At 41.8% G+C, this 12587-nt stretch overlaps 1 protein-coding gene and 1 non-coding gene across 12 annotated transcripts in view; one reads left to right on the top strand and one right to left on the bottom strand.

Annotated features, from left to right (window-relative positions):
• LUZP1 (leucine zipper protein 1) overlaps positions 1 to 12587 on the top strand; it is a 96939-nt gene that overhangs the window by 38972 nt on the left and 45380 nt on the right. The gene's annotated exons all lie outside the window — the stretch shown is intronic.
• Positions 4845 to 4951, bottom strand: LOC122699036. Its single transcript, XR_006342523.1, has one exon. It is a non-coding gene; the product is annotated as a U6 spliceosomal RNA (small nuclear RNA).

Raw genomic sequence — 12587 nt, 5'->3', positions numbered from 1 at the left:
TCCTTATCCTAAAGGAAGGAATTACTATTTAGATATAGAGGAGCCTGTCTCTCCCTTACCCTTCATGCATTGTAATGAGGTCATTGTTGGTCCTTCTCAAAACATAGCAAGATATTGATGTTCACATCCTAGTTCTCTGTTATTAAAATGGCAGTTGAAGAGATAAGCCTTAGACATAAAAAGATTAATAATGGCTAAGCCATGAAAGAGTTAGTTGCTCAGTGATGTCCAACTCTTTGCAACCCCATGGACTGTAGCCCACCAGGCTCTTCTGTCCATGGAATTCTGCAGGCAAGAATGCTGGAATGGGTAGACATTCCCTTCTGCAGAGGATCTGCCCAACCCAGGGATCGAACCTGGTCTCCTGCATTGCAGGCAGGATTCTTTACTGTCTGAGCCACCAGGGAAGCCCAAGACTTAGACATAAAAAGATTAATAATGGGTAAGCCATATCCTTTCTTTATTAAGCATAAACTAGTTGGAGTTTAGGACGTTTACCTCTTTCCACGCTCCAGCGATAGTGGGACTCTTAATAATGCTGGCCTCATCGGTTAATAGTCTTACTTATACAGGTGTTTATCCTTTCATCAGGTTCAAATTATACTAGTAATTATCTTTGTATAACATATTATATGTTATATACATATATGTATAACATAATATGAAGCAGGGCAAAGGCTACGAGAGTTTTGCCAAGAGAACGAATTGGTCATAGTAAACACCCTTTTCCAACAACACAAGAGAGGACTCTACACATAGACATCACCAGATGGTCAATACAGAAATCAGATTGATTCTATTCTTTGCAGCCAAAGATGGAGAAGCTCTATATAGTCAGCAAAAACAAGACCGGGAGCTGACTGTGGCCCAGACCATGAACTCCCTATTGCCAAATTCAGACTGAAATTGAAGAAAGTAGGGAAAACCACTAGACCATTCAGGTATGACCTAAATCAAATCCCTTATGATTATACAGTGAAAGTGACAAATAGATTCAAGGGATTAGATCTGATAGAGTGCCTGAAGAACTATGGATGGAGGTTCCTGACATTGTACAGGAGGCAGGGATCAAGACCATCCCCAAGGAAAAGAAATGCAAAAAGGCCAAATGGTTGTCTGAGGAGGCCTTACAAATAGCTGTGAATAGAAGAGAAGTGAAAGGCAAAGAAGAAAATACCCATTCAGTACCCAACTGAATGCTGAGTTCCAAGGAATAGCAAGGAGATATAAGAAAACCTTCCTCAGTGACCAGTGCAAAGAAGTAGAGGAAAACAATAGAATGGGAAAGACTAGAGAGCTCTTAAAGAAAATGAGGGATACCAAGGGAACATTTCATGCAAAGATGGGCACAATAAAGGACAGAAATGGTGTGGACCTAACAGAAGCAAAGATATTAAGAAGAGGTGGCCATAATAGTCAGAAGAACTATATAAAAAAGATCTTCATGACCCAGATAATCATGATGGTGTGATCACTCACCTAGAGCTGGGCATCCTGGAATGCAAAGTCAAGTGGGCCTTGGGAAGCATCACTATGAACAAAGCTAGTGGAGGTGATGGAATTCCAATTGAGCTATTTCAGATCCTAAAAAGATGATGCTGTGAAAGTGCTGCACTCAATGTGCCAGCAAATTTAGAAAAGTCAGTACTGGCCACAGGACTGGAAAAAGGTCAGTTTTCATTCCAATGCCAAAGAAGGCTCAAACTACTACTACACAGTTACTACACAGTTGTACTCACCTCACACGCTAGCAAAGTAATGCTCAAAATTCTCCAAGCCAGCCTTCAACAGTACATGAACCGTGAACTTCCAGGTGTTCAAGCTGGATTTAGAAAAGGCAGAGGAACCAGATATCAAATTGCCAACATCCATTGTATCATCACGGAGAAGGCAATGGCACCCCACTCCAGTACTCTTGCCTGGAAAATCCCGTGGATGGAGGAGCCTGGTAGGCTGCAGTCCATGGGGTCATGAAGAGTCGCATACGACTGAGCAACTGAACTGAACATGTTGCAGTTTTTGAAGTGTTTTTATAGGCATTATCATGTTTGTTTTTTAGGGCACCATTGTTAGGTGGAGGGGCAAGAGAATCTGGAAACTGCACTGCTTCTGTGATTTCACTTGCTTTGTATACATTTCTCCATATTAATGAATTATGTTTTGATAGTTTCCATTTTGGAATAAATATAATATTTTTATTTATTTAAGTTATTTGCTGCACTGAGTCTTACTTGCAGCACTCGGGATCTTTGATTTTTGTTCAGCATGTGGGCACTTTTAGTTGTGGTATGCAGAATCTTTAGTAATGGCGTGTGGGATCTAGTTCCTTGACCAGGAATCAAACCTAGGCCCCCTACATTGGGAACCTGAAGTCTTAGCCACTTGGCCACCAGGGAAACCCCAACCCAATCTCTTTTAAACTGAAAAAGCTGTATTTTCCATTCCATTTTTAAAAATTATTCAGAGGGAATTGAATGAACTTGATTATTTTGGTTTTTAAAAGCTGAAGGACTGAAGAATTTGATCTTAGGTGATTTCTTGAGTTTGAATTAAAATATCCTATTTAACACTCATGGATTCAGCAAATGTGTATCACATGTCTTTTATGTGCCAGGCTTAGTACAGGGGGAGGGCGATATTAGTGTGTGTGGGTAGTGGGGAGGGGTGTGGTGGGGCTTAAGAGTCAAAGTGTTAGAATGAAAAGAGCAAGAATTTAAAGTCAAGTAGAGTGACTTCCCTTTTTGGTTATGGGTTTCGTCCCTGGCTCCAGAAGATCCCACATGCCTTTGGGCAACTAAGCCGGTGGGCCACAGCTACTGAGCCTGCGCTGTAGGGCCTGTGAGCCTAACAAGAGAAGCCATCGCATTGAGCAGCCCACGCACGGCAGTGAAGAAGCTACGCTTCCACTTGCTGCAGCTAGAGAAAGCCCACACACAGCAACAAAGATCCTGCACAGCCAAAGATAATAAATAAAATAAAGTAAAAAAAAGTCAGGTAGACCTGCATTCAAATCCCAGCCTGCTACTTATTAGTTGCAAATAGCTTAACTTTTTAGTTGTAAATGGCTTAACTTCTTGGAATATCAATTTTCTAATCTATAAATTGAGGATAATACCTATTTTGTAGGGTTTTTAGGATTAGGGTGATGTTTATAGAGCATGTAAAGTATGTACTTTATAGGATATTGTTGCACATAATGGACAAATGTATGGTGAGAGCTGAGTTTTGACAGAAAGTGTTTGGCTGACCTAGTGAAGAATAGAGTAAGGTGATTTTGGCTGCCAGCATACTATGTTCTGCTTTGTCGAAACTTGCAGCTTTCACATTGGTCTTTGCCAGCACTGTGTTTGACTTCTCACATGGTAGGAGCCAAGTCATTCCTATGGAGTGTGAGTCATTTGGAAACATCTGTAACCTAGACCTTTGAAAACTCTATTGTAGTTTAGTTGGAAAAAAATCTCACATTACCATTGGGTAGTGAAAGTCACGTGGTGGGGAGCCTCCCTGGGCTGACACCTAGATTCAGTTTTCTGAATAATGTAACCTTCGAAAGGAAGGATTATCACCCAGGCTGTAAAGTCCTGTGACAGTGAGTAAATTGAATAGGATGAAAGACCAAGAACCTACTTTGTTTTCTGAAATGGTGCTTAATTTATAAACATTTATTGAGTACCTACTATATGCTAGGCACTGTTCTGGTGCAGGGAATACAGTGGGGTAGGGGGACCCCCTTTTCTAATAGAACTTACCTTCCAATGAGGGAGAGTGTAAATAAATGTTAAATATAAAATGCAACGAATCTTAGGTGATGCTAAGAACCATCAAGAGAAAGCAGGAGAAACAGATTGCAGGTGAGAGAAGGGGTATTTTCAGATAGGATCTCTATTTTTTTTAAACATAGAGACTTTAAAAATTGATTTGTTTATTTTTTATTTATTTATTTTGCTGGATCTTAGTTGTGGTGTGTGGAACCTGGCCCCCTGCAATGGGATTTCAGAGTCTGGACCACTGGACCAGCGGGGAAGACCCAGGTTTAGAGGGTGTCATGGAAGACTTCCTGGAGAGGTCTGAGAATGAAGCCAGTGAGTGACCCTCTAAGATAAGGAGTGAGGCCTCTTTGATATAAGGAGTGGAAGTAGCACTGACTTGAGAAGTTGCTTTAGGAGGTCGAAGGTAGAATTACCTTAAGTGATTGAAATTAACCCATATTTATTCTCAAGAACCTATTGAAGGGAAGGGGCAGATTCAGTTCTGTTGAAAATCAGCTTGCATGCTGTCTTTGGAATATATATTGTAGGTTGCACCACTTAAGAAAATGTGCATTTTGGTGTCTAGGAGACCTAACAATTCCCGCGCGCGGCCGCCCCCCCCCCCCCCAATAGTATTTTTTCTTTTTTTCTGTTTTTTGGGGATTAGAGAATTATTTATTTATTTATTTATTATTTATTTTTCCATTTATTTTTATTAGTTGGAGGCTAATTACTTTACAATATTGTAGTGGTTTTTGCCATACATTGACATGAATCAGCCATGGATTTACATGTATTCCCCATTCCGATCCCCCCTCCCACCTCCCTCTCTACCCCATCCCTCTGGGTCTTCCCAGTGCACCAGCCCCGAGCACTTGTCTCATGCATCCAACCTGGGCTGGTGATCTGTTTCACTCTTGATAGTATACATGTTTCAATGCTGTTCTCTCAAAACATCCCACCATCTCCTTCTCCCACAGAGTCCAAAAGTCTGTTCTGTACATCTGTGTCTCTTTTCTGTTTTGCATATAGGGTTAGTTATCGTTACCATCTTTCTAAATTCCATATATATGCGTTAGTATACTGTATTGGTCTAAAAATATGGAACGCTTCACGAATTTGCGTATCATCCTTGCGCAGGGGCCATGCTAATCTTCTCTGTATCGTTCCAATTTTAGTATATGTGCTGCTGAAGCGAGCACCCCCAATAGTATTTTTAAAAGTATAGTGTTTGTACCATCAGAATCAGGATAAAAATGGGAACTAAGAAATAGAAATTGGACCTCTACAACAGGTCCAATTAACCAGAGTTTATGTGGATGGTACTTGGGAATTTGCAGTTTTTTTGCAAATTTGCAATTTGCAAGTAATTCCATATCCATACTGAAATATGAAATTTGAAAATTACCATTTGTTACCTTGTTGATGGGAATCATCGTTATTTCTGGCTTAGTGGGTGGGGAGGCAAGTCCTTGCTTAGTTAAGATTCATTACTTTTCATGATTTATGCTGGAGTGTCCATTTCCTTTTATATTGATTTAATTCTTGTCTTAAATCTCTGATATACTGTAACTTCCATATTAAGATATGTTGATGAGAGAGCAGAAAATGAAACTCTTTTCCTCTTTGCTTACTTTTTTTTTCATTTTCACCATCAGCCACATCCCTGGGAAGGAGCACCCACTGAGCAAGGAGAACACTGAACTGGCTATATAGACTGATATGATTTAGAACAAAGCTTGCTTACACTCATTAGTGTTCTCATTTTCTATTAATGGAACATTAGAGTTTTAAAATTTTTATTTATTTGGTTGCATTGGGGCTTAGTTGCATCATGTAGGATCTTTCATTGTGGTGTGTGAACTCTTCAGTTATGGTACGTGGGCTTAGTTGCTCTGAGGCATGTAGGATCTTAGTTCCCTGTGCAGGGATGGAACCCATGTCCCCTGCATCACAAGGATTATTCTTAGCTGCTGAACCACTGGGGACATCCCTGTAATTATTTATTTGTGATTAAAGTTTTTTTAAAATTTCTTTCATAGGTCTTTAAATCTCTGATATGCAAAATGCTGAATGAAAGAGGAAAACAGAATGAGGATATTGAGAAAGTGTTTAATATGTCTAATGGTAGACAATAAATAGGGTTTCGCTGGTGGTTCAAATGGTAAAGAATCTGCCTGCAATGTGGGAGAACCAGGTTCTTTCCCTGGGTTAGGAAGATTCCCTGGAGAAGGGAATGGCAACCCATTTCAGTATTTTTGCCTGGAGAATTCCTTGGACAGAGGACCCTGGCTGGCTACAGGCTTTTAGAAGTCGTCTTTTAAAAATGTGCCCTCTTCCCCCAGAGGATTTTATTTTTCTGTTTAAGGATTCTTGTAGTTGTTCCATCCTAGTATTTGGTTGATTTTAAAAAATATTTTTTTATTTACTTGGCTGAGCCAGGTCTTGGTTGCGGCATGTGGAATTGTCAGTCTTCATTGCAGCATGTGTGATCTTTAGTTGTGGCACATGGGATCTAGTTCCCTGACCAGGGATCGAACCTGGCTCCCCTGCATTGGAGTGTTTAGCCACTGGACCACCCAGGGAAGTCCCTTGGTTGATTTTTGATGTTGCCTATCCAGTGATTAGGAGCCCTATTAGTGTGTGAATGGCAGTACATATCTTGCTTTTAGTAAAAATTCCCCAGTGGCTCAGTGGTAAAGAATCCACCTGACAGTGCAGGAGATGCAGGAGATGCAGGTTTGATCCCTGGATTGGGAAGATCCCTTGAAAGAGGAAATGGCAATCCACTCCAGTATTCTTGCCTGGGAAATCCCATAGACAGGAGCCTGGCAGGCTACAGTCCAAAGGGTTGCAAAGAGCCGGATGTGACTGAGCACAGAGCATGGAAATTTAATATTTAAGAGACAAGCTCTTAAAATTAAGGCATTTGGAGGAGCAGTAACTGGCCCTGCGGATTGTCCTGCTCCAGCAGCAGAGGAGAATTCTCAGTGTTGGTCTCTTTGGCACCTTTTTTTTCCCCTTTCCTTTCCCATAGCCACTTGACTCCCATAAACTCAGTCTTCCATAGAGGTATGGTGTGGCGTAAGAGTCCTGAGTTGGGAGTCTGGACACCTAGGTCTTAGGTTCAACTTTGCTCCAACCTACATTTCCTTTCCTCTGGCCTTATTTTTCCCATCTTTAAAATGAAAATCAGGGAATTCCCTGGCAGTCCAGGAGTTAGGACTCTACAGTTCCACTGCAGGGGGTCCAGGTTCCATTCCTGGTTGGGGAGCTAAGATCCTGCAAGCCACACAGCATGCCAAAAAAATAAATAAAGTGAAAATCAGGACTGGATAATTGACCCCCAAAGATGTTTCCAACTCTGATAATTCTTTGATTTCATGAATCCTGGAAGGGCCACAGCTTGCAGTTTGCTCTCAGAGCATAGGATTCTGCACTGGAACTTTATCACAGTGAAGGCTTTTTCTTTTTTTTTTTTTCAGGAAGAATGTTTCTGAGAGTATGGATTTTATAGATAAGCCAGTTTTTGTTTTGTTTTAAGCAGATGCGTGTGTGCCAAGTCGCTTAGGTTGTGTCCGATTCCTTGCGACCCTATGGACTGTAGCCCACCAGGCTCCTCTGTCCATGGGATTCTCCAGGCAAGAATACAGGAGTGGGTTGTCATGCCCTCCTCCAAGGGATCTTCCCAACCCAGGGATCGAACTGACGTCTCTTAACATTTATGCATTGGCAGATGGGTTCTTTACCACTAGTGCCACCTGGGAAGAGATAATAAAAGGTTAAAAATAGGTGTTAGAGAACTTCACTGGTGGTCCAGTGGTTAAGAATCCGCCTGCCAATGCAGGGGACTCGGGTTCCATCCTTGATCCAGGAGGATTTACATGCCATGGAGCAACTAAGCCCACATGCCACAACTGAGCTTGTGCTCTAGGCGTAGCTACTAAGCCCATATGCTGCAACTGCTGAAGCCCAAGTGCCTAGAGCCAGAGCTGCACAAAGAGAAGCCACCGCAGTGAGAAGCCTGAGCCCTGCAGTGAAGAGTAGCCCCACTTACTACAGCTAGAGAAAGCCCTCTCGCAGCAACGGAGACCCAACACAACCAAAAATAAATTAAAAAAAATAAAAAAATAGGAGAGAAGACTTGAAAGTTGGATCTTTGAAAAGTAACTGTTCTGCAACAGCAAATGCTTTGTTAGGTCCATAGAGGGTGGCCGAATATTGTGGTGTTCTCTTGATGCTATTGCAGGGAACATGGGGCCATAAGGAAGTTCAGAGTCCATGTTAGTTTCCACCTCTAGAAAAGGCATCCCTGATATCAGGGCTTCCCTGTTAGCTCAGTTGGTAAAGAATCCTCCTGCAATGCAGGAGACCCTGGTTTGATTCCTGGGTCGGGAAGATCTGCTGGAGAAGGGATAGGCTACTCACTCCAATATTCTTGGGCTACCCTTGTAGCTCAGCTGGTAAAGAATCAATGCGGGAGATCTGGGTTCGATCCCTGGTTTGGGAAGATTCCCTGGAGAAGGGAAAGGCAACCCACTCCAGTATTCTGGCCTGGAAAATTCCATGGACTGTATGGTCCATGGGGTCACAAAGAGTCGAACACGACTGAGTGACTTTCACTTGGAAAAGGAGTGCTGGTTTTTCCCCAGGACCTGAGAGGAGGACAGCTCCTAATGATTCGAGCCCCTCTCTAGGCACTTTGTAGTTCCCTGGTAGCTCAGTTGGTAAAGAATCTGCCTGCAGTGCAGGTGACCGGGGTGTGATTTCTGGGTCGGAAAGATCCACTGGAGAAGGAGATGACAATCCATTCCAGTCTTCTTGCCCGGGAAATCCCACGGCCAGAGAGGAGCCTGGTGGGCTACAGCCAGATGTTACTTAGTGACTACACCACCACTCAGCACTTTATGACCAGAAGGTCTGCAGTTAACCCTGACTTGTTGGGTTTAAGTTACGGACGTTTATTTCCCCTGAAAATGTCATTTCAATCTGGGACAGACTAATGGTTCTTGTGGGATACTCAGGGCTCTTTGGGTATGCATTTGTCCCCAGAGGAGGCTTGACGGATATGTTGTCAGATGATAAGGTACAGTCTTACTCTGTGCTGGAAACCATTCACCCTTAAGCTTTATTTTTCTAAGTGGGTGGAGTTCCTTCCATTTCTGCCTGAATGAAAAGCATGTACCAATTTCCTGATCATGCCCTGTCTTGTCCTTCATTTTTTCTTTGCTTTTCATTATTAGCTGCAGCTCAGCCCATCATCCATTTGTGGCTCAACACAAGGCAGGGGCCACCAAAGCTTTGTATATGCTTGTTGTTAGAAAAGAAACTTCAAAAGCTCGAGTTGAAAAAAGGGTTTAGGTCTCTTGCTGCAGTCACAAGTTTAGGATGAAGAGGGAAGCTGGAGGGCATGGGGAGGCTTGGATCCAGTAAAACACTCTGGATGAAGGATTTGAGGAAATGGAATTTTGGGTTGCTGACAGGGCGAAAATAGTTGAGGAATGCTCCCGATTTGATAAATAGGTTATTTTTAGTTTGCTGAAAAAGAGTAATTTCATCAGTGTAGTGGAATCTTGCAGTTGTGTTTGTAACCTAAACTAATCGGCTTAGGTTGTGCCAGAAAAGTGTCAGGTGGCAGGCTCATTTCCTCCTCACTTTTAGTGTTGCCAGGTTTAACTCCTGCAGTCCTGTGTCTGGACTTCAGGACAGTGGTCGTGGGGTGGAACCAGGGGGAGGAGCAGCTACTGCTGAGCTAGCTGCTAGTAGAGGAGAGAGAATTGTAAGGTAGCTTCCTGCCCTAATGCAAGCTCTTGGGCTGTGGAGTCTGCTGTAGGGTGGCATGCAGTGCCTAAAACCAGTGGTTCCTTGAGAGACCCCCAGCTATGACTTTGGGTGGGACTGACTTAGAATCTGACTTTTTTTTTTTTTTTTCCCAATTAAGTTGGCATTCTGTTTCCATTTCTCCTGGTTCTTGGTTATTGTATCCTGCTTTAAATGATTTTTCATGGATTTTGAGCTCTTGGTTATCATTCAGTCAGTTCACTGTTACTGCGTTCCCACTCAGATGTGTGCCTGGGTTCATTGCAGGTGCTGTGTCCTTTGGTGTTTGTCTTTTAGAGACTAGATGTTATTCTGTTTAGAATGTCAACTTGCTAATTACTTAGAAGTATTTAATATCTTAAGTACTTATATTTTAAAAAGCGTTTAAATTTTTTATTTTGGGAAAGGCAGTTTATGTAAATTACAAGTTCAGAAAAACATGGTCCACGTTTGGTTTGGGTACTGTGTGCTCATTTATAGGAGACAGACCTTCCTAACTGGATTAGGTGACCTTTGCTCTTGAAGAATTTGCTGTGGTGAGGAGAAAACATAGACAGTGCAAATCTTTGAAGAAAATATAAAAACAAGTACAACCTAAATCCGCTATGCATAACTACCTGATTGCTGCAGGGCTGTTTGGTTAGTAGGTTTACACTTCCATGCTGGAACAAGTTTTGCTCTTACTTCTTTAGCTTTACACACAAGAACATTAGCAAGAAGCTTTTGAGTATGGTTGTTTGTAGACATGAGATTTTTCTCCTTAGACTTGATTTATTTTTTCTTAAAACATAAAAATGATCCATTTAACTGATTCTCATAGGGACAAGGAAAATTTAGACAGTAGTCAGCTCCATAAATAAAGCAAAAGCAGTTAGGGGACTGATACCCCACTCGTTTGGAGAGGCCAGGGGAGCAGAGGTGGTGATGTTCCTGTTTTTCCTCCTTCCGGGCACTGAAGAAAGAGGCTACATAAGAAAGCCCTCCTTTTGTTGATTTCAGTATACCTTAGGTTAGCAAATTATTTAAGATAAGAGCCTCAGTTTGCTCATTATAGAAAATGGATTCGATAATACCTCCTTATAGACTTGTTATGAGGACTAATTGAGATTATGGAAGTGAAAGTACTTTGAACTATGAAATAAGGTATAAGTATTAGAAATTATTAGGTATATTATTTGGGGAGGAGGAGTCCTGGACTTTTGAGGCCTTCTGGTGGGACATTGCTAGGGAGCCTTTCTGATGATTCTGGGTTATTTTAGAATCTGGACTTTCTTTAGTTGGTATCAATAAGGAAAATATTATTATTCAGTGTTTTTTGAAAGGGGTCTATATGCGGGAGATGAATCATTCTTATAAGTCTAGCGGTTATGATTCCTGGTTTTCACCCAGGTGGCCCGGGTTTGACTCCCGGTTTGGGAAGGAAGAACTTTTTGGGCTTGCCAGGTGCCAGCTATTGGTAAAGAATGCACCTGCCAATGCAGGAGACCTAAGAGACGTGGGTTTGATCCCTGGGTTGGGAAGATCCTCTGGAGGAGGAAATGGCAACCCACTCCATTATTCTTGCTCAGAGAATCCCATGGACAGAGGAGCCAGGCGGGCTACAGTCTATGCAGTTGCAAAGAGTCAGACACGACTCTTTGAGAGATTCTGAGCTATATAAGTACATCTATACTTATAAGAACAAAAGGATAGGCACTCATAATTTGCAGCTATTTAACTGTTGAACATTTAATGAATTATTATTGTGTGCCAGATTCTATGCATATGCTTCGATTCAGAAACAAAATATATAATCCTGGCCTTTCAAGAGCTCTAGGTTTGGTGGGAGGAGATAAACCCTCCAGTAGGTAATTACAGTACAGAATGATAAGTGAGTGCTATGCTAGAGATAAACCTAGGGTCCTTCAAAAAGGCTTGTTCTTACTTGATCGCTCTCACCTTCCTCTCCAAACTGTTTAAAAATTTAAGAGATCTTAGCGGGGCCTAGAGAAAGGAAGCAGTTTGCATTAAGGCCACAACCATAGCTAGTCAGAAATGAAGCTGGAACTAGAATCTGAGTTGTCATACTCACATCTTCTTCAGCTGTGTTCTTTTTTTAAGCTCTGTCAGCACTGACTTCGATTTTTCCTCCCTTGTTCTGAATTCTTACTTTCAAATTTCAAGAAGTGCCCCTCGCCCACTCCCTGTACCACCATCTTTCCAATCTTCAGTTTTGTTTTTGTTTTTTTAATTACCTTGTCTCACAGTTACTGCTGAAGTAGAATTAGGAAGACCTGGGAGTCTTAAGTTTGAGTTGTTGAGGTAGATGACGTAGTTGGCGGTGGACAGGGAGGCCTGGATGGAGTGCTGCAGTCCATGGGGTTGCAAAGATTTGGACACGACTGAGCGACTGAACTGAACTGTTGAGGTAGAAGAATGTTTCTTAGCATTGATCGCACATTAGGATTATCTCCAGAGCTTTTATAAAATATGATACCTAAGATTCTGATTTTTACTCCAGTATTTGTTATTAAATATTTATATCTATGCTAAAGTACACAAAAATACTCAATGATTTTTGTATGTGTAAGCATTCATGTAAGGACTACTCACATCAAGATATGCACTAGATCAAAACACACAACATTTTCAAAACTCCAGAAGGCTCCCTCATACTTCTTCCTTATCAATTACTGGCTGCCTAAGTAATCAGTTGGACTTCCCTGGTGGCTCAGATGGTAAAGAATCTGACCGCAATGCAGGAGACCTGGGTTTGATCCCTGGGTCAGGAAGTTTCCCTAGAGAAGGAAATGGCTTCTCACCCCAGTATTCTTGCCTGGAGAATTCCATGGACAGAGAAGCTTGGTGGGCTACAGTCGGACATGACTGAGTGACTAACACACTTTCAAGTAGTCACATATTCTGACTTCTGTCATCATTGATTAGCTTTGTCTATTCTTGAGTTTCATATAAGTAGAAGTAGATAGCGTGCATTCCTTTTGGGTCTGGATTTTTTGCTCAATATCACATCTGGGTATT

This window comes from Cervus elaphus, chromosome 8 (assembly GCF_910594005.1).
Source record: "Cervus elaphus chromosome 8, mCerEla1.1, whole genome shotgun sequence".
Classification (NCBI taxonomy): domain Eukaryota; kingdom Metazoa; phylum Chordata; class Mammalia; order Artiodactyla; family Cervidae; genus Cervus; species Cervus elaphus.
This window is presented reverse-complemented; position numbering and strand designations above follow the sequence as displayed.